Source organism: Ambystoma mexicanum, chromosome 1q (assembly GCF_040938575.1).
Source record: "Ambystoma mexicanum isolate Mex_15411 chromosome 1q, UKY_AmexF1_1, whole genome shotgun sequence".
NCBI lineage: Eukaryota > Metazoa > Chordata > Amphibia > Caudata > Ambystomatidae > Ambystoma > Ambystoma mexicanum.
Genome location: NC_090922.1, coordinates 932,921,513 through 932,943,143, shown reverse-complemented (window position 1 = coordinate 932,943,143; position 21,631 = coordinate 932,921,513). Strand labels below are relative to the sequence as shown.

Genomic DNA, 21,631 nt, shown 5'->3' with positions numbered 1-21,631 from the left:
CCCGAATTTCTTGCATGCTTAATATGGAATGCGAACTACTAGCCATTGAACCAGCTTTGGCTTTGGTAGAGAGTGATCGCCCATTGATATCTATTAGATGGAATCATAACCTGTGCCTGCAATTTGTTAAATATGTTTCGCCGGAGGTATGTGCTCTTACCTATTCGAACACCACCAATATAACGCTACCATCAAGTCTCTTATGGAACTGTTTAAGAAAGCACTAACTTACTTCAGTAAAAAATATACTAAGGTAGAACATCCCCATCCATTTGATGCTATATGTAATTCTTTAAAAAGAGAAAAATAAGGCCCTAAGACAACTCAAAATAACTTCTTTGGGAGCTTTGTATTATCAAAAGAAGCGTCTCCAAATATTGAAAGCTTATGAACAGGATCTCAAGCATCTTCGTATTCCCAACTAAAACAGGGAGAATTGCAATCTTATGAAAGCACTAGCATCCCATGATACTAGAGCGATTTGGCGCGCACTTAGGAGTAGTGACAAGTCTTCGACATTGGTAGCGCATAATTGCATAGCCAATCAAGAATGGGAAGCTTATATAATAGCCAAATTTCAGATGCCAGCCAAATTCGAAGCGGTTTCAGATTTTGAGCTTTGCTATAGTAAGATTGCTCGTTTGGTAATAAGGTACGGAACAGGATGGGTCGGTTCTTACTTATATTGGCAAAACGCTGAATGGCGATTGCGTGGAAATCTTGCCTGGGTCCAACAATCCAGCTATGGAGGAAGATGTACGAAGATGGGTCTTGGCGGAGTTAACGGTTTTGCAGAATTTGGAGGGGAGGAAGACACGGGGGAGGTAACAGTCCACTGGTCCCAACTGTTCAATGATCTGGCAAAGAATAATGACCTGCGCCCTCCGTAACATGGCGTATCTGGGGTGGGATTGTGACGAAGGAGGGGTATCTCGGAGATGGAGATTATAGATGGATTGACTCTGTTCCAACTGAACTGTGAATATTCACACTAGGCTGCTGTGCCTACTGGCAGACAGAGATCGTTTTGGGATTTGGGGGAGGGTGGGGGGAAGGGTGGGAGGGGGGGAGGGGGGTATACTGTTGGTTAAATTTAGGCAACTTTGGGAGTGGGTGGAGTTTTGTGGATGGAGAGGGTGGGGGGATAGTTGAGGAACGGTTATGTTGAACTGTCAATAAAAAGTCGCTAACAGAAGGGGAGCGGGCGGGGAGGGAAGTGTTGCACTTGTTTCTGGTTGTTGTTTATAAAATGCAAATAAAAAGTGTTTAAAAAAAAAAAAAGACGATTGCTCGTTTGGAATGGTCTTTGACAGATATCAAATGGGCTATCTCTAAACTTTCCTTTTCTAAATCTGCTGGTCCGGACGGCCTCCCTCTGTCTCTCTACAAAACCGACCTGGAATTCTGGGCTGAATTTCTGAAAATCAAATTTGAATCCATTATTGATACCGGTACTATTCCATCGACATGGACCACTGCGAATATTGTACCCATTTTTAAAAAGGGCAATCCTGCGCTTCTGCAGAATTATAGACCTATTTTGTTGATTGACACCGACGCAAAGTTATTTTCTATTCTTCTCCTACATGAATTAGAAAAATGTATAGCGGATAATGACCTGTATTCAAGATATCAAACAGGCTTTAGAAGAGGAATGAGTTCTTCCTTGTATGCTGCTATTATGGCTCACATGATAGAGGGTACAAGCGGAACGAACGTACAATCTGTCTACATAGCTATGATAGACATGTCAGCGTTTGATAACGTCATCCGAAATCTCCTGTGGAATAAAATGCGAACTATGAGAATTCCATCTGTTTTACTTTTTTAGTTCATCAATTTCATACTAATACTTCATATAGGATTAAGATCTCAGTTGATGGACGAACTACAGATTCAATTAAAACCTTGATTGGGCTCAAGCAAGGTTGCAATCTTGCGGAAACATTCTTTAATCTTTACCTTGCAGATTTAGATAAAGAATGCGAATGTAACAATTTGTTTGCAGTAAAAGTCGGCGCTTTGCACCTTAAATGGATGGCATTTGCAGACGATATCGTTATTTTCGATCCTACACCTGCGGGATTGCAAAAGAAACACTTACTGTTTGCGGAATTTGCAACTGCCCACAATTTATCCCCGAACCCTACAAAAACTGCGATCATGAAATTTGGTACCAAACAAAACACTAAAGTATATGAATGGGAGATCATGAAAACTAAAATTTCGTGCATTACTAGCGCGATTTATTTAGGATATAATCTTCAAGCTCAGAATTCTAAAAAGGTTTGGACGGAACTACTTAAAAACAAGATCCGCCCATTATCTCAGTTAAAAATGATCTATCGAAAATTTTGTACATTTTCACTTATGCCAATGTTGGATTTTCTGATGTTGAAAATAGAAAGTGTTATCCTTTACTTGCTTGACATCTGTCTTTGTGACATGAGTGATATACTAGATAGTATTCAGGGTTTGATGATTAAAAGTGCGATGCAATTACCAATGTCAGTTCCAACTGCAGTAATTAGACATGGGTTTGGTCTTGTGGCTCTATCCGGACGCAGGAAATGCCGTCAACTATGTAGATATAAAAACATTTATTTTCCTCCAAAAAATTCTTTATATGAAGATTTGCATGAAACGATGGACTCCACTAATTTGGCGTCCTTTTCTCGATATCAATCTACCATGGAATACTTACTAAATTCACTATCTCCATTGAAGATGTCCATCAGCGTCCAGCTTATGCCAAAATGAAACTCTTTGAACAAGATTGGCGGCTGACAATAGAAAGGATATTGATTTACAAAATGCATAGAGATTATGGTGCGTTTACCAAACCTTGCTTACCGAGATTTGATCATGTTGTTCTATTCCCATGTAAATAAACCAGTAAAGCCTATTTATGGTTTAGAATGAATTTGTATAATACCAGAGAAAGAACTATTAATTGGAGTTGCAATGGCGCCACACAATCTAGCTGTCGCTTCCCTGGATGCAACGAGCCCCTGGAAACCTTGAAACATTTAATTCTTGAATGTCCTCATTTTAAATCTATGCGCACCAACCGCTTGATGAAATTTGTTAACATCGAATTTGAGGATTGCTTGCAATTTCTTTGGGCACGCATGATGCAGGGTGTGCATAAAACTCTTGTTTTTGAATTGGTCAGCTTGTGCAAGTATACTGAAAAGGAACTTCTTAACCATGTGACATAGATGTTTAATTTTTCAAACATTTTAAAAATGTATTTTAACTGTAATATGAAAACAAATATGAATGTAACTATTTTATTTCGTTTTTAGTATTTCATTTTGTAAAGGTTCTACAATTGTCATTGAACCATAGACAAAAATAAATAAATAAATAAATAAACCCCAGACTATCCCCAAGCTAAGTCTTCCCTACCTAACAGAAACTAAATAGGGTGCTTGTCAGTCTTTGTCAAGTCCAAAAGGAAGGACTGTCCTCTGTCCAAATCTAATCTACTCTGTCCCTACCACTATTCAAAAAAAGGTAACTAAAGCACCACAGGAGAATGACTCCCTTTCTTCTGTGTTCTGCTTCTCAGCAGAGTCACTTTCGTATTTGATGTTCAGGTAGTTTTTGGCAACCGCCTTCAATAGTTCATACAGTTCATAAATAGGTTTCTTCAGCTCTTCTGCTGCATCCTTGACACTGTGCTTTTCCCTTCTGATGCACCTTTTTTCTCGGACTTGGGGTTTTATAGTCCTTGTTCTTTCTTGTCTTAATGTCCACTCTTTTCTTTCCAGCCAGGGCCAGTTAACCTTTTCAACAAGTTTCCTATTTGTTTCCCACTCTTCTCTATTACTGGTATGAGTATGTCAGTTCCAATAGTTAATCTCACTTGTATTCCACTCTTCAATATCACTGGGACAAGTATGATTCATATACTCTTTAACCTCTGCTATCCCTTCTGGGTATCCCGCTGTCCCAGTTGCCTCCTTTTCTTGGGGTTAGCATCACCTGGCATGTTCAGAGAATGGGCAAATCTTCTCGCTCTGTCAGGTTGGCTTGACTCTTCTCTACCTCGACATCCATTCGCCGATGCGGCGAGCCCGTGGTCTCTGCGTCATTGCTTTAGTGGAGAGTTCACTGCATTGTGGTCATGCCACCACTCAATCCTGGGCTTCTTCTCTGTGTTTCTTTTTCCCTAGTTTCCCTGGGTATCAGCTGTTCTCATGTCCCGTTTCTACACCAGCCGTCTATCCGGTCTGCATGCTTCACTTCCCAGCTTCAGCAGCAACACGTTTTCAAACTCCCAGGTTTCTCTCTTTCGGTTATGAATCCTCCTGATCCTTTTAAGACAGGCAGCTGGGCCTTCCCTAGCGTAGCGTTATAGTCCTTCATCACTTTCCATTGAGTATTTAGCATCACTCGACTATTATTCTCCTCAGAATTAGCATTCTTCGATATTTGAGGATGAAGTATTCCTCGAGCATGCTTATTCACAGTATTATCAAAATACATTTCCTCAGTTTGTACCATTGGTTTTACAGTACAGTAACAGGCAGTAGCTTGACATCCTTGGTCTTTCTGAAGCTTGCTTGTTTGGAAGTAACTCAGTGAGCTCCTTTGTGGAATGGGACCCCATGTACGCAAGGGGGAAGTCTCTCCTGGTGACATCCTGCTTGCCTCTACCGCTAGTGAGGGTATCGGGTATCAGGCTCACCTCCCTAGCCTCACAGGGAAAGGCTCCCCTCTAGGTTGTGGAATTCATGAAGAACATACAGATGTGCACTTAGTCTCTCTGGTATGATACAGTGAGAAAGATAGTTCAGGGTTTTGATAGGTTATTCTAAATGACACTTTGGCAACAATTATTTTTATCATCCCATTGTCTGCATTCCAGATCACACACTTTCCCAAATGCACTGAGAGATCCACTATCCACCTGCAGCAGCAGCCTGGGAAGGCGTGTAAAGAAAGAAGGAAAAGAAAAGTAGCTGATCGAATTTTGGGATGGGGCTAATACTGCCTTTACAGCTTGGGCTGTATACAAGGATCAAATGGCAGTTTGGGGCGATTAGAACGAGCAACAGGAGTGGTCTCTGGGGCACAGCTGGCCAACACCAACAACCAAGCTGAACACTATAGAGACTGCGTAAACTCGCAAGTGATGGCCTAATACAGCCGATCAACTGGGTAATGGCCTCTGGATGAATGCTGCACTGGAACATTGTGTGGGAAGAGGTGCAAGTCTTCCTGAATGCTGAACTGAGTATCCAAGAAGATGTAAATCATACCAGCTGGAAAAGAATCCTGAAAAAACGGTTCACAAATACCGGAAGACCTGTGCCCCTGGAGATATTTCTGGTAGTAAAGCGGACAGACCTGCACATTTCCATAGTGCACCTATATAGCAAAGGGGCTGGTGAAAATCGTGTGGGCCCCCACCAGCAGAATCATGCCTGGCCAATGGGCTGGATGTAACTGGGACTGGATTAAAGAACGAGAAGTGTGGTAAGTGCAATCACCTGACAGGTCAGAATCCAGAGACTGACAGATGAAATGGCATTGTGGTTGAACTTTTATAGATTACCAAAAAAGAAAACCTAGGAATCATCCCAAAAGTCTGATAAAATAATGACCGAATGTGTGAATTTCAGCCATTTGAAAATTCTGAATGGCCGAAAAGTTAGACCAGATCACGCATTCGGTGATGGGGGGTGTCACCGAACCCTTGCTCACTATATTGTGAGCGGGAGTGTCCCCCGCAGCCATTCCCCAAACAAAACAAAAAACAAAAAAACAAAAAAGGACCATGTGGTGCCCGTTCACGATCATGGATTTGAAAGGGAACAGGCGTCGCAGGGACACAGGGTATGTAAGGGTGTGGGCCAAGTTGTAACTGTTCGCGGGAAGAAAAGAGAAGATTATTTTGGAAAAAATAATCAGTCTTTTCTTCCTCGAACATTTGGATCGCAGGCTTTCAACCCTGATCCAAAAACCTACACTGTCCCCAACGCTAGTAGTCTTGAACCTTTTCTATAAAGAAAACTATAAAAGGGTGCTCGTCGGGATGTCTGACGCAAATAAAATAACATCCAGAATCCTATGCTTACCTGTGTACCACTATAAAAGAAAAACAAATTCAATGAAGATACACTTGAGCCTTGGCCCTGAGCAAAGGACTGGTGGTTGGCTTCTGACCCCTAAGCCTTGTTTGTCCCTCCCAGTAAGGGCTCCCCGTCACTGTGTGCAGTCTGAGCCAGTAGGGTGAATGGCTCTCCAAGCTTCTCATCTGTACTGTTCGATTCAGTCCAATAAATATATCTCTTGTCGTTATTCTTAGGTGGGAACATCTGGCCTCCGTCTCACCACTCAGACCTTTCTCCTGGTAGTCCACGATCTTAGCGTTCTCTCCCGAAAGACACTTTGTGGTCTTCCTCCCACCTTGGGTTTTGGTTCAATTAACACCGTCTTGGGGCTGGAGCACCTCACCCTAAAAATGGGGCCTGGGGCCCCTCACCCTGCAAAGGGGGCTGGGGGCCCCCAATCCTGCCTTCAGGCCTGCAGTCATTCATCACAGCCTTGGGGTGTTGGGTCTCTCACCCCACCTTGGGGATTCTTTGGCTTATGCTCCCCTGGTTCTTTGGAGCCACAGCATGCCTCTATTCCTTGGGCGGTGCTCATCGAGAGAATCAGGGAGATTGGTTGCCTACAGGGGTCATGTTTTGGGCAGAGCTTGAGCTCTCCTCAGTCAGACTTCCTGCGGGACTCTGGTGCCGGAGACTCGGTACGCAAGCCCGCTTCTCGGGTGGCGGGTGCTCAGCGCCACTGCTCTGGGCTGGGCACTTCCAGTGAGCATTTTGCAGGCATAGCCACAGTTCCCTTCGCCATGCCTGGCGTGCACTCCTCTTCCCGACACTCCTATCCCCAACAGGGCAGGGTGAGGGGTTTGGGGAGAGATGCGCTCGCCCCTATGAGATCCAGCTTGCCCCGTTCCCTACGGGGTGTTCAACGTAGCAGGCTTACCTCCCTATTCCCAAAGGAGGTAGCTCCCGGATGGGCAGAGGGGACAATAATCCTGGATTCATCACAGATCCCTTCAACCACACCAGCTCCAATGTCTTAATAAGCTAGAAAAAGTTCAGGTGAAATTAGTAGATCACAGGATTTACTGAGATGGGAAGTCAACTTGAATATCGCTGGATGGTAGACTCTTGTTTCATGGTGAGGAGTGGTGTGTAGATTTGGTCTCAGCATATAGAACCTAGTCAGTTTAATATTTATTGGTCTGCAATCGAGAGGAAATCTTTAAGTCTCCATATAGAGTTTAATAGGATTGACCTAGGTAGTTGCCTAGAAGCTTTGAGAATCTGCAGAGCTACATTCCAGAAGTTAAGAAGATCACAGATACCCACAAGAGTCTACAGTTATTAGAGGTAGTATTTAAAGTCATGGTCTAGTAAAAAATTTTATTGTCCCTACGGGTCGGCCATGTTTTTTTAAGCCTAAGTGGCTCGATTTTAGAAAACTTTCCTATGGACCTTACCCGAGCTTTCGTCCATTAAACGCACGCGAAAACAAGCACCAGGGAGCTGCCATTTTCTGATAATCCTATCTTTTCCCCGATCGCCCTGGCTGACCTGCTTTTGCGGCACTAAATCAATTCCCCCGCCCCTGAGCCTGACATTATCAAAACATTCATATTCCCCGCCTCTCTCCGTGACGTTACTGTGCTGCGTAGGCAAACGCGCCCAGTCGTCTTCTGCGCGACTCCACACAGAACCCGGAAACCAACACAGATCAACTCAACACAGCGCGCCACAATTCGGAATATGAAACTGTACTTTAAAATGAAACAGCAACACGGTACATTTGGTAAAGTACATTTGACATTAAATGTTTAGAGAATATTCAGCAATTGCCATATGAACTCCGAAAGCCATTCATTTTCTTTTATCTGTATCCGCAATAACTGTTCCGTTTCATCTTGAGTCACGCGCTGTTACTTTATGGTACACAGGGTGTTCATTTTCGTAAAAAGAATCACTTTGGAAGCACAGTGAACAGCAAGGCTGTTCCATCAACTAGGCACTAGTCCAGCCTAAAGGTTGATATGTTGCTTCTAGCCACTAGTACAGCGTAAGGGCATGTGGGCCCTTGGCGATCGTCCCATAATATGGTGATCGTGCGCCAGTTGTTGACACGAAGCTGCAGGTGTCTGCTGAAGAATCCATCCGCCGGTGTCTCAAACAGATGGCAGTGGCAGAATGGGATCAAATACCCGTTATGAAAACAAAAAAATTATAATTAGTCTCGCTAGCCGAACTTCATTAATATTACTCATTTTATTTATTACGGCCGATCAGAAACTATTTGCTTGCAAGGATAGTTCAATGGATTATGTTTGTCTCTAAAATCAATGCGAAAAGTAACGAGATAAATCGAGGCCAACACACAATGATAAACGACAGTCTACATGCGTGAGGAATGATATGATATATGATATGGCATTTGTAACGCGCCTATACTCAAGTGTTTCTAGGCGTGACGAGGCAGGTGGGGAACAAGGGCAGACAGACAACGATCCTTCTAGGCCAGGTGTCTTTCTGATCGCGCATGGGGAAGGGCTGTACATGGTTAGTTGAATACAAATTAAATAATAGGGCCAGCTGGTGGCAAGTGCAAGGTAAATGCCGCGAGAAGGGGCTGAAGGATACACAGACAGTCCCGTAGTGCAGGTAGGCAGTGCAGGGAAAAGTGGCTTGGCCAAGGACCGAGATCCGTGAGACCAGTGGACTTGCATGCCCATGTGCCCACTACAAACACGTTTTACTTGCTTTTCCTAGCTCTTCATTCATTCATTTATTCATGCATCCATTCATTAAATCTTCATTCCGGTATAAAAGCGTGTAAAGATTTACTTACATTATATTTGAAATTTCCATTGTGTCTCTTCGTAATGCAGTCTGTAAAACGAACCGTGCTCTTGACAACGATTTTTCGTATACTGAACTAAAATGAAACTCGGTCTAGTTTCTGAATTTTCTGCCTTATCGTTGCTTACGTTATTGCGCACTCCCTTCAAATGTAGTACTTTCGGCATGGTCCCTGTCTCAAGGTCAAAAAACAATAGACCCTTATACTTCCAGTGCGACTTGTGGGCCTCATCTGGGCGCTGTCCTTCGCATTCTTTATTTGCAACATCACGTAGTATAGGCATCTGTGAGAACTTGAAGTTTAGACTCCGTCTATGTAGTGCGCCTCAATGTGCAAATGCGAACTGGCTTCTCTCCCAAATGCCACGGCCCGCTTGGCTGGCGCGTTCTAAGGGCCCCAATTTTGTCCCCGTTGTCTGCGAGCTTTGTAGCCCAAATTGAGACATTTAATTTTTGGCGGAAGGTCAGGGAAAGTATAAAGTACCACAGGAGTTGAGTTAAAAGTGAGATTTATTGTTTGTTTGTTTGATTATTTGCAATACGCAAGCCTCCCCTCCGTTAACAGTGCGGAGCATTTACATGAGATGAGACATGAGAAAAATATATACATACACATATGTAAGGTGAATAGAGAGAATTCAAAGATGACACCCAGCTTGTTCGCCACCCATGATGGTGAAGGTAGGGGTTAGGTTTACAGGTACACTGTACAATAACATTTATTTACAAAAAGACAATCGTATTGCAATTATTTAAACCGGGATTTGTACTTCACAATCAGCTGTGCTTCGGGTGGGCATGGCACAGTCGCAATGTTCGGTGGCAATGGATCACTGCTCTGCACAGAAACGTCCAAAATTCCATATCTGTGCTTCTCTAACACAGCAACAATAAGGCCTTTCACAAAGTCAAAGTGCATTTCATCATAGACTGGTTTGATCACCCATTGCTTACTTTGTTTTGAAAACACCTTAGTGTAGCGAGGCATCCTTACTTTACCCCTAGTCCTAGATTGTTAACGTCCGACATTGCTGTTATGGGCCAAGACCGCTAGTAGAGTGCGATGTTTCATGCCTCGAAAGCTAAAATGCAAGCGCTTTGGCCTGTACTTTAGGCACATATTGTGGAACACCTCCAAATCTCCTGTGTGACAGAATTCTGTCAGTCCTGTCAAATCTCTTGATAGAGTTTTGTCGAAAACAATCTTCTCAATGGCTTTGTGTGTCGGTGAAGATGGAATCAACCACTTCTTCTTCCGTGCCTCCTCTGGGGACAAAGGGCCATGTTCACATTGGTGGAAATGTTCATGTGCTGTCCAGCGGTGAACGTTGGTACAGTGGTGCATCAGTGACCGCCATTTTTCAACTAGTATTTCCACTGACCCCTCACAAGTTTTTGAGCTCCACTAAAGATGGTTGGTGATAGAATGTGACCACTGCAAAATACTTTCAAAACCTTTTTTTTCCCTGCAGCCGAGATTTTCTTATTGATTGATTTAGCAAGATGCCATACGTCAAATTGATGTTTAATATGTGGGAACTGCTCTCTCATTGTCTTGGCAATTGAAACGTGTCTATCCGTGGCTATGAGGTCGATGTGCATTCCCCTTGATTGTAGATATTCCACTGATTTTATAAATCCTAGTTTCTCCATGGCCACTGACGATGTAAATTGTGTTACCTGCACGACCACCAAACTCACAATTTTCTTACTATCCATGTCCTGAAAGTGGTAGGTGCAGTACTTGGCAGAAATTCCAGGGCTGTCGCACTGTCCATCGCCGGCTAGCCTGAATCGTTTGCCTTCGAATGTACTTGCTAGAGACAATTGTTCAATTTTCCAAGCATCACTAATGGCCGGAAACAGATAATCACGTTGGTATATGTAGTACAGCGCTTTAGAAATGAAATGGAGTCCCACAAACTGAAAGAAAGCCTCTAACTTTCTAAAACTGGAGCCACTAAAAAGTGATGCAGCTGCACACAGTACATTGCCTGCGGGCAGTTTCCCCAGCATCGGTTGTGCAGACCATGATAACCTATGATTTAATCTACAGGCGGCATTTATTTTGAAGTTACTGCCTTTTATTTGACGAGTCACATTAATCAATGGCTTCCCACATACTTTCCCTCTAATGGAATGAACACATTTCAGCATACTTATAATTTCCATCAAACAACTGTCGAATACAATGTATTTGCTCTCTTTCATTAGACTGTCATCCTGCGTCAACGTTTTTTCGGCCTGTGACGTTGTGGAGATTTCAACACATTGGAAAGTAATATCGCTGATATCAAGTTCTGATGTGTCTATGGATGCTGCGGCTGGTTCATTCTCTGTCATTTCGACATCTATTACTTCAACATTGATGGGAGAACACAACAATGTCGACAGGTTTTTTGGTGGCAAATTTTTGGCGGGTGTAGATTGTGTAAATTGATCTGCAACTACTTCAGAGCTATCTTCAATAACATCTTCTTTTAGTGGTGCGGTCGCACTGTAGCTATGGTCCAATGCAACTTTGCTGTAGTCTCCAAACACAGTTAATTCATGTTCTGGCCATTGGACATGAGCATCTCGAGCCTGAACACGCCTCGCCTCAATTAATAGATCCTCCATAGTGTACACGGTCTGGCAAGCCACATCTCTCATTCGCTTCACTGTCTGTGTGTGTATAGTTCTGACACCCACGGGTAACTGGAGGAGAGATTGGAAAAGGGATGTTCAGTTTAAACACAAGATTGAGTGTAGTAGAATTGACTGGAAAAAAACATAAAATAGTCCCCAGCACAAACATTTTTTTAAAGTTATGAACTGTTTGTAACTAACCTTTTTTGTTTTTTTTTCTTTGCAACTTTTTTGACTCGACCTTCAACATCTGCACGCTGTAGCTCCGATTCGTTTCCGCATGTCCTCCCTTCCTCTTGCGCTGCAACGACTATATTTTCTGTATCCGCATAGACAGCACGGAATGAGGTTCCATCGTCTCCCTGAAACATAGTACTTTCATTACTATGTATCAAAATATTGTTAGCATAAAACACACGTGAGGACGAACACACAGGTACATCTCAATAGCCAAACACGATTTAAACATTGTGTGCAACAATCAAACGACAAGTATTCGACCAGTGATGATCTATTTCGATGGAACTGTCAGTATCCATACCTCTGGCTCTGCATGGACTGCCATGAATTGTTGTATTGGAGAGGAGGCATCCGCATCTCCCTGAAACACAGTACTTGCATTAGTATGCTTTTCAATATTGGAAACACAACACACACTTGGGGTCGACGGCACAGGTACATATAAAGAGATAACCACAAATGATGCATTGTCCAAAAGAATCAAGGAAAATCCAAATATGATCACATTTCATCGACTTATTTCAACGATTCCTTTACATCTGCATCATCTAAATGAGATGTTGTGATTGTGGTGGAAGCTCCCTCGTCTCCCTGAAACACAGTACTTGGATTAGTATGGTTTTCAATATTGGAAACAACACACACTTGGGGTCGAACGCACAGGTACATATAAAGAGATAACCGCAAATGATGCATTGTCCAAAAGAATCAAGGAAAATCTAAATATGATCACATTTCATCGACTTATTTCTCCGATTTATTTACATCTGCATCATCTAAATTGGATGTTGTGATTGTAGTGGAAGTTTTGTCGTCTCCCTGAAACACAGCACTTGCGTTAATAGGGAAGAAAGTATAGCAAATGGAATCACGTTATATGATCACGCATGATGGAGCTGTCATTATCCATACCTCGTGCTGCTGAAGAATATCTATGGATGTTGCAAATGTAGTGCGCACTTCCGAAAGCCGTTGCGCCGATTCGTATACGCATGGTCCCGCTTCCACTTCCGCTGGAATTACTTGAATATCAGGCTCTGCATCAAGTGCAGGGGTTGACTCCATCAACTGCCTGAAACATAGTACTTGCATTAGTGAGGATTACAATAGTGAAAACATAACACACACCTGGGGTCGACAGCACAGGTACATATCAACGGCTAACCACGAATGAAACATTGTGTAGAGCAATCAAACGACAAGAATTCCAGCTCTGATGATGACGCTCGATGGAGCTGTCAGTATCCATACCTCCAGCTGTTGAACATCTACAAATGTTGTAGATGTGGCGGACGCTTCAGCATCTCCCTGAAAGACAGTACTTGCATTAGTATGGATAACACTAATTATAACTGAAAACAAACACCAGTGGACGATAACTAAGGTGTATATCCATTGGAAAGCACTAACCAAACATTCGGTAAAATGATTACACGATAAAATAAAAATATTACTTGACATGCATAAAACAGGTCTGTAGCGTAAGATTACCTGATACGCGCTAGAAGTGGTTGATAACTGTGACCACGTCAAGGATGTAGAATGTTCTTGCTTCAGATTCAAGGGATAGTCAAGAAGTTGTAAAGGTAAATTAATGATTGATAATGAAATGCCAATATTAAAAATAGCCATTTAAGGCGACAGAATACTTGTAAAATGCTCAATACAGCACAGTTCCCTGTTCCCATATATATATACATTGTGTTTGTGGGTTATGAAATCGAAAAAGAATATATTGGTAAATGTCATTATTCAAAAAACTATACACTCATATCAATGTCGAAATTATTACAAGGGATAGAACACCTACAATATCAATTAATCCGTTCGGATACCTACACACTACCGCAAGGCCTAAAGCTAAATCCGGACACTTGACTCACCGGTGGCGGAATGTGGACGAATAGAGTGGGAATAGCGTTTGAGCAATTTTCGTGTCGTTCACAGTTTATTCTTCTTTGTTACCCAAGATGTTGTGTACATGGTCAAGGAAAAGTGCCGGCTGCAGATGCGGTATCGATCACCCGTCTTGTCCTGTAAGACTTGTTGGACTCTACTTTCCAGCTCATCCAGTGGATATCTGCAATGTCTGACCCATTCTCTTATTCGATCAACAGTTTTTTCGGGAATACATGCATTGTAGTGCCTTCAGATTTAGCATGGGTCTTCAAAGGGCAACCGCTAATCGAACAGGCAGGCATTGTTGATACATCTGAAAAGTAAATATCGACATTATTATACAATCTTCAAGAATAAAGAGTTGATACAAAAGTAAATGAATCATACAATGATCAATGCAAGGTTTGTTTTGGTCGCAGGAACTATACCAGTTCATTATGTGCGGCTTAGTATTTGCATAAATTGCAGAAATGTATAAATGATGTGACTAAAAACTGAACATGTGACTCATCCCTTGGATGTTCTGTATTGCACGAGAAGGAAACATGTTTACATTATAGACTGGACCCCCGAAGGATGCAATTCGATGACAATAGACACAGATGAAAATAAATAGATCTATTGATAGCATAGCAATGGAAACTCAAGTCAATAGCAATGAAACCAATGAACCTAGCACTATTGTGTACTCAACTCGCAAATAGATAGAAATTTTGAAATATGACTAGGATACATGGCCTTACCTTGACCAACAAACAGTTGGATTCAGCAAGCAGAGCAGTATGTTGCAGGAGAATAGGTGGGTGGCCACAGGTAGCACACTGATGGGTTTGCTCTAAGCGGTCACAGAAGTTCACGTATAGCATGACGACGAGCAGATTAGCGTAGATCTCAGTGGTTGCCAGGTAACACGTTCAGGAGTTGACTTGCAAAGCACAAAGATGTTCTCATGAGACATATCAAGTGGTTTATAAAGTATGAGAAACAGGGGTGTGTTTGTGAATGAATGACGTATGTATGTCGTGGTTTTAGGGGGGCGGCCTGCTTCAAGGGGAGGCCTGGCTGGAGACACGGGGTCTGAGGAGGCCATGTGACCGATGGCCCCTTGGCGTGGGACACCTTTTGAAGTGTACATGTAGTTTGGCAGCTTGGCCTTTCGCGCCCCTGACAGCCCCCCATGCCAGCGCGCATCCACCGGCGCAAACCGCCTTTGATAGAGGGGGGTGGGATGGATGGGCCTGGGGCGTGCAGATAAGGCACAGGAAGACTGCTGAATGGAAACACACTTATGTGGATTGCAGGGGGGCGGCCTGCTTCAAGGGGAGGCCTGGCTGGAGACACGGGTCTGAGGAGGCCATGTGACCGATGGCCCCTTGGCGTGGGACACCTTTTGAAGTGCACATGTAGTTTGGCACCTTGGCCTTTCGCGCCCCTGACAGCCCCCATGCCAGCGCGCATCCACTGGCGCGAACCGCCTTTATATCAGTATATCGTTGCCTATCAATAACAAATGCCACATACCGGAGATTCTTGTGAGCACAGACCCACACTTCAACCGGTGTATTATAGTGGTCAAGACCGTAAGGCCTGTATAATCCAATGGTAATTGTTAGTATAGACATGTGTGACTTTTATAGAGACATAACCTACTGAAAGACTTTGAACAAGTGTGATTTAGTGCATGCATTATCGAGAATATGTTATGTTAGCTTAGATAGATAGTGACCACCCTGCTTCACAGCGACCAGACCTTCACCCATTCGGAGCACAGATGTCTGACGTCCACCCTTGAATGGAGACACACTTGATTCATTTAAAAAAAATCGAAACAACCGTTGTTAAAATATATGTGGTGTTTTATTTTGTATCTTATTTTCATGACACAAAAATACAAGACTTTAAAGATTATACAGGTCAGGTTGCAGGTCAGCGAGAGAAAATCCCCTGTACTGACCGCTGTCACTCGGGAACGTTTCTCTAATGGCACAGGCGGGTATCACTCTTCGAACAGGGTGTCCAAGCCTCCCGTGGAGCCACCATGTAAAGGAACGATAGGCCACCAGCCTGTACCACCTGTGAAAAGGAATGAAACAAACTGTTTTTAAATAACCAAGATAAGTTTAATAAACGTTTGTTGTCAATGACAATTCTTGCAACTAATGGCATTCTGCACAGACAAATGCTATCTAGACAATGCACACTATTGAACGACTTACATGCGTTACAATGATATGTAGATGTAATTTTGGATATAGTAGAAGAACATGAAATAGGAGTGGCATGACAAGCAGAGTATACTTACTCGTTACTCGGATTACGAGGACAAACAGTTGCAGTTCTTGCATAAGCACCATCATTATTCTCAACACGGCCCATGTGAGGCAGGCTGCCCTGAAGTCTGGCAGCTCGGTGATGCATTGCGGTCGTGGCTCGCCTTCCGAAATGTAGGCCAGGCACCCCGAGTTTTCTCGGCAGCAGCAGTTCTCGTCCTCAGTTGGCATTAGCTTGCACCGATTGCATGTGCACCAGGTGGAGACGCCGTCCATTCGACTAGGCCCAGGCTCTTCATCTGTTGATTCGTCCTGCCAACTGCCGTCCGAATCCCCATCGTTTTCGCGTGCTTCCCTTTCCAGTAGTTCCTCCTCGGTATACTCGGGCTCGTACATGTAGGGCATTATTGTAGCCATTGTGTGTTAAACAAACTAAAATAATTTATAGCGGTGGTACTGGTATCTGTTCACACGGGCTACAAGCGGCGAAGGTAGCTGACCAGAGCACTGAAACGAGTCACAGAATACTCAAAGTAACACAGAGAGAGGAATGGAATCGAAAATCTGCTGCTGTGTGTTGTGAAACGGTCTGTTTATACTTATTGAGGAAAGAGGCGTCCTGCCATTTCCATGGCGACACGTCATTAACTGAAGCGCAGCGAATGTTGACACAAGACGTGCTTTGGCGTTGGGAAATGGGCGGTACGAGTCTGCTGATGACAGGCTCAGGGGCGGGGGAATTGATTTAGTGCCGCAAAAGCAGGTCAGCCAGGGCGATCGGGGAAAAGATAGGATTATCAGAAAATGGCGGCTCCCTGGTGCTTGTTTTCGCGTGCGTTTAATGGACGAAAACTCTGGTAACGTCCATAGGAAAGTTTTCTAAAATCGAGCCACTTAGGCTTAAAAATACATGGCCGACCCGTAGGGACAATAAACATTTTTACTAGACCATGCCTTTAACTTTTAGAAAAAGACATTTGAGGTAGCGCACTGTACAGCCACAGTGTGCACGCCGGATTTGTGTGCCATTAGCAACAATGAAGTCTCTGAACAATCCTACATCACCAAAATATGTTAAACCGTGTTCTCCTGACTGGCAGATATCTTTTCATGCTGCCGCAGGTGTTGTAGTAAGAAGGGGGCCATGGTCGACCATACAGTGCCCTGCAGATACGCTAGCCACCACTCTGCCCACAACATGTACCAGTCTTTGCTGCAAGGAACCACATGCTCAAACATCAGCTTATGAATGTTTGAAATAGAATTTAATAAAAATTGACAATGGCATAAACTGTAGTATAAAGGCACATTAAAAGCCAAAAGTGGATGGCCCCTTCCTCCAACCCTTAACTCCTGTAAAGTAATGAAAAGAAGAAAACATACATTATTGTTGCTATGAAGCACAAACGGGGAGGGGCAAGGGGGCAGCTGCAGAAGAACTCTGCTCCCAGTCAATGAAATACATACATCAATCAAAGGGACGGAAAAAACAATGAAATGAAGGGGTGAGACAGAGTCTTTCTTTGCTGTTGAAAAGTAAAAAAATAAAATGTTCAAATCCATCATGATATAATCCCAATCATCCTGTGCCTCTAGCCCTAGTGTTTATTTTCTTTACAACTTCTAACAAACTTTGGCTACAATGTCTGTTCACCCCCATTTTCTTGGGTCAATGCTTGGCTATCATGAACTCGACATGACATGTGCATCTAAACCGCAGTGTACAGACTTTATGGCTTGCCCAGGGTTACTGGAGCAAGGACCTTGAAGTAAAACTAACGAATCACACTGGTTTAGACAGTAACCAGTGATAATATTGCCAGAAAAAAATTAAGATGTATTAATCAGTGGTGAATATTCACCGAAATACTTTAAATATTTAAAAACATTTTCATCGACGATGTAATTATATGTATAATAAACAATGTAAAATCAAATAAATACATATATATATATATATATACACACACACACACACACACACACACACACACACACACACATATATAAAATGTCTAATCTATAATGTTCTTATATGAATGTGTAAATGTACTCTAGTTCCCATTTTTCACCACTGTAGGACGTTCAAGGCATAAATTAGTTATTAGTTTTCAAAAATGTATTCCAGTTTGCCAATTACATTTTTCTTGATTAGCAAACACCCATCATTAGCAATGTTGTACTAATATTTATTATGTCACCATAAGTTATTTGCATCCAAAACACAAAATTAGCATCAATACAGCATTTTTGTGTACCGCTGAATGAAGTAAGAGCAATCAGGCCTTGCAAATTCTTTAAATTTCCTCTAGGCCTGCAGGTTAAGAAATTTAGTTTACCTGCTCGACCTAAAAGAAATGCACTTGACCCATAGCAACGGCTGACAAAAAATGTAAATCTGCTTTCTGTAAAATCATACATGTCACCACGATCCCGTTTAATGTTTGGAAGAGGTTGTGGGATGGTTTTGAAGTATCTTAGCGCAACATGATCAATGTATTGGAATAGAACTTCGTAATAAGATTGCTACCATCTGTTGCAGTGTGTGCGGGCAAAAAGTTAACCCACTGCACTCTCGTTATGTTCAGTAAGAATAGATGCCACCACACTGTTGCTGGTGTCAGCTATTCTCATTTAATGTTTCGCACACTGCTGCCAGGTATGCACAATGAAACCCATTTGACATTTAGTGCAAAAAAGTAAATGTTACTTTAAAGTTTCAAACATTCCCCGCAAATGGTACTCGCCATTCATAAAATGTACTTGACTATGCGAGTGGACTTTGCGAACTCTGACTGCGTGTCTTTAAAATTTAAAAGGTTAGCTGCATGAATGGACGCAAATAAATAGATATGATAAAAAAGGCTCTGAAACCACAGGTGCCAGTATATAATGCAATTATAATAAGAGCAAAGTGAGCTCTGGAGGCTAACTACAGCGGTTGGTATTGCAGGAGATGTGTCGATGTACAGTCTGGATGGAACTATTGATCATTCTTTTGCGTAAACATCTACTTAGCCATGTGTATTCATTATGTAAGAGGAAAGTAAAGAGACTAAGCAGAGTAGATGGCATAGCAGGCAGAGAACTGGTCAAACTAGGTGGAATATTGTAGTTTTCTGCCATCGCACTTTCAGGGTAACTGCTATAAAACCGCTCATGCGTTGAGGACCAGTTGCAGAGATAGATTTGCCATTAAAAGCAGTGATCATGCACATTTTCGAAAGTGTTCACTCATCAGTGTGATGCATCTTCCCCAACAAAACAAAAATCTAGTTGGAACTAAGATTTATCTACACTAACTTAAACTTTACTGTAAACCATGGAGACAATGCAGTGTTTTACAGAGGCAGTACTGTAGTTATGCATTAATGTAAATTGTTAGGAATGGAATTGCATGACTTTCTCAAGTAACACATGCTGGTATTTCCCAAAGAGGATATAGTTAACTTAATAAACGTATAAACCAGATCGCTTCTGGTTTTCAATTGAATGGGGAAAAAATAATAATCTTGCCTAGCACTCCCACAGAGGCCTTTGGCACTTAAGAGTGAAGTAGATGATTACTATTGCACTCTCCATTAGCCCTTTGAACTTGCAGTGAACAGAGAAGAGGATGGCGAGAGCCTTGGGAGCCAGAGAAGAGTTTCAAGGTGAGCAGTGCTTTCACTGAACAGAGTAGATTAAAATAGCTAACACAAGTGTGAATTTAATTAGCAAACCTACAGAATTGCATAGCAAATTGCTATGTGACACTGCTTATTGTATGGCTTGCAGTTGCACAAATGTATTTAACTGTAGTTCCTTTTCTGTCCACTCTAGTTGGTTTCCGGTTACCTGCACCCAACATTTTCATGCTTCACCGTTTCTGGTGAAGGCTACAGGAGAAAATGTTCCCGCGATCATCAATGCCTTGGATCTATTTTATTATTTTTTTTTGGGGAACTTGTTTTCTTCACCTTTTTGGATGGATTTTTTTTCCACGATTCTTTGGTCTTTTAGTACTATTTTTTCGGCACACCATGTTTGGATTGCTGGATATTTTTCAGGTAACTTTTTGAACTTGGATGTTTCGTCACAATTTCTGATGGTTTTCTTTCTTGGATTTTGGAATGCTATTTCTGTACACCGTTTCTGGATTGCTGGATTACATGTGGGAACTTGGATTTTTACACATTTTCGGATGGTTTGTATCTTGGATTCTGGATGTTTCTTTCGATACTTTGATTGGATCACTGGATTATTGTTTGGAACTTGGATTATTCACATATTCAGATTTTCTTTTCACTGGATTCCATAGCTTTTGGAATGTTTTCTCTGGATACGAAGTTTGGATAGCTGGAGGACTTTTGGGAACTTGGATGTCCAATTATACAGGATATTAGATCTATTTCTCAGGATATGGTGCTTGGATTGGTGTGAAACATCTTGGAAAATTTAAGAAAAAAAAGTAACTATCTGAACGGTGCAACACCTGGACATATAATAACACTGTGGTAAATTTAATACATGTTTTTCTTCAATCCCCGACTACTAAATATGATAAGAACTATTAACTAGCAGTTTTCAATATTTTTTTTTAATGCAATACTCTGCAATGTGAAATGGTATTTTTAGGCATATTAGTTCAAATACAGTTCCTCTCGACGATTCCCCTTTCTAAATGAACTTTAAATTATGCTATTTATTTCATTTCAATTTTGGATGCTTCTTGTAAATGGTTGTGTTTTGTGCTGTGAAATACATTAGCATTGGTTAACAAGATTTATGATCCTTCCTTGCTCTTAGACACAATATTTTATTTTGTCAGTGATGAAATTGCCTATCCCATTGTTTACATATGATACAAGTCATTTATAATGCACCTATACACAAGTGTTTCTAGGTTCAACAAGACAACGGAGGGAAGACAGAGAGAGGACTAAACAACGATCTTACTAGGCCTTGTGCTATTCGGATCGAGCAAGTGCAAGACGCTAAGTGCAGGGGAGAGGGGAATTGCCAGGGGGAGGGAAGGGGAAAGTGCAATCAGGGCTCAGAGTAAGTGGAGCCAAAGCAGCACAGCTCTGGGTAAATGCAAAAAGGCAGGGGACTGTAGGGTTCCAGATACAGCGCCTAAGTGCGTAGCAGGCCAGGAGGAAGTGCAGGGGTTACTGGTCAAGAGGGAGCCTGGTACTCGCAAGACTCCGAGCGTAGCCAGGCAGCCAGTCAATGCAGAATACAGGTTGGTCAGCAGGGGTGTGGGGGAGAGAAAACAGAAGAGAAAAGGAAGGTTTTGAGCTGCTTCCGGAACTTTGGGTGGTCCGGCTCAAGTCTGAGAGGGGCAGGAAGGCCATTCCAGAGAGAGGCACCTGCAGAGGAGAGAGATCTACCTCCCACTCTCTGCCTGGAGAATCGTCTGACCCTCAGAGAGTTGGCGGTAGCTGAGCGAAGGGCTCAAAAAGCAAGTTGTCTAGGAAGGGAGAGTTGGATGTAGTGCGGGCCCCGGGCCCAGAAAGCCTCATGGACGATGCAGGGGGTCTTGAACTTAATTCTTGCAGCCACCGTGAGCCAGTGGAGAGATTTCAGAGTTTGAGAGATATGGTCCCTGGGCTTGAGGCCAAGGACAAGTCTTGCACTCCTGCTCTGGATTAGTTCCAGAGGGCGGAGAGTAGAGGAAAGCAGATTCAGAAAGAGGCTGTT

At 42.6% G+C, this 21,631-nt stretch overlaps 1 protein-coding gene across 2 annotated transcripts in view; it reads right to left on the bottom strand.

Annotated features, from left to right (window-relative positions):
• The window catches only part of SASS6 (SAS-6 centriolar assembly protein), a 1,114,399-nt gene that overhangs the window by 810,812 nt on the left and 281,956 nt on the right, over window positions 1-21,631 (bottom strand). The gene's annotated exons all lie outside the window — the stretch shown is intronic.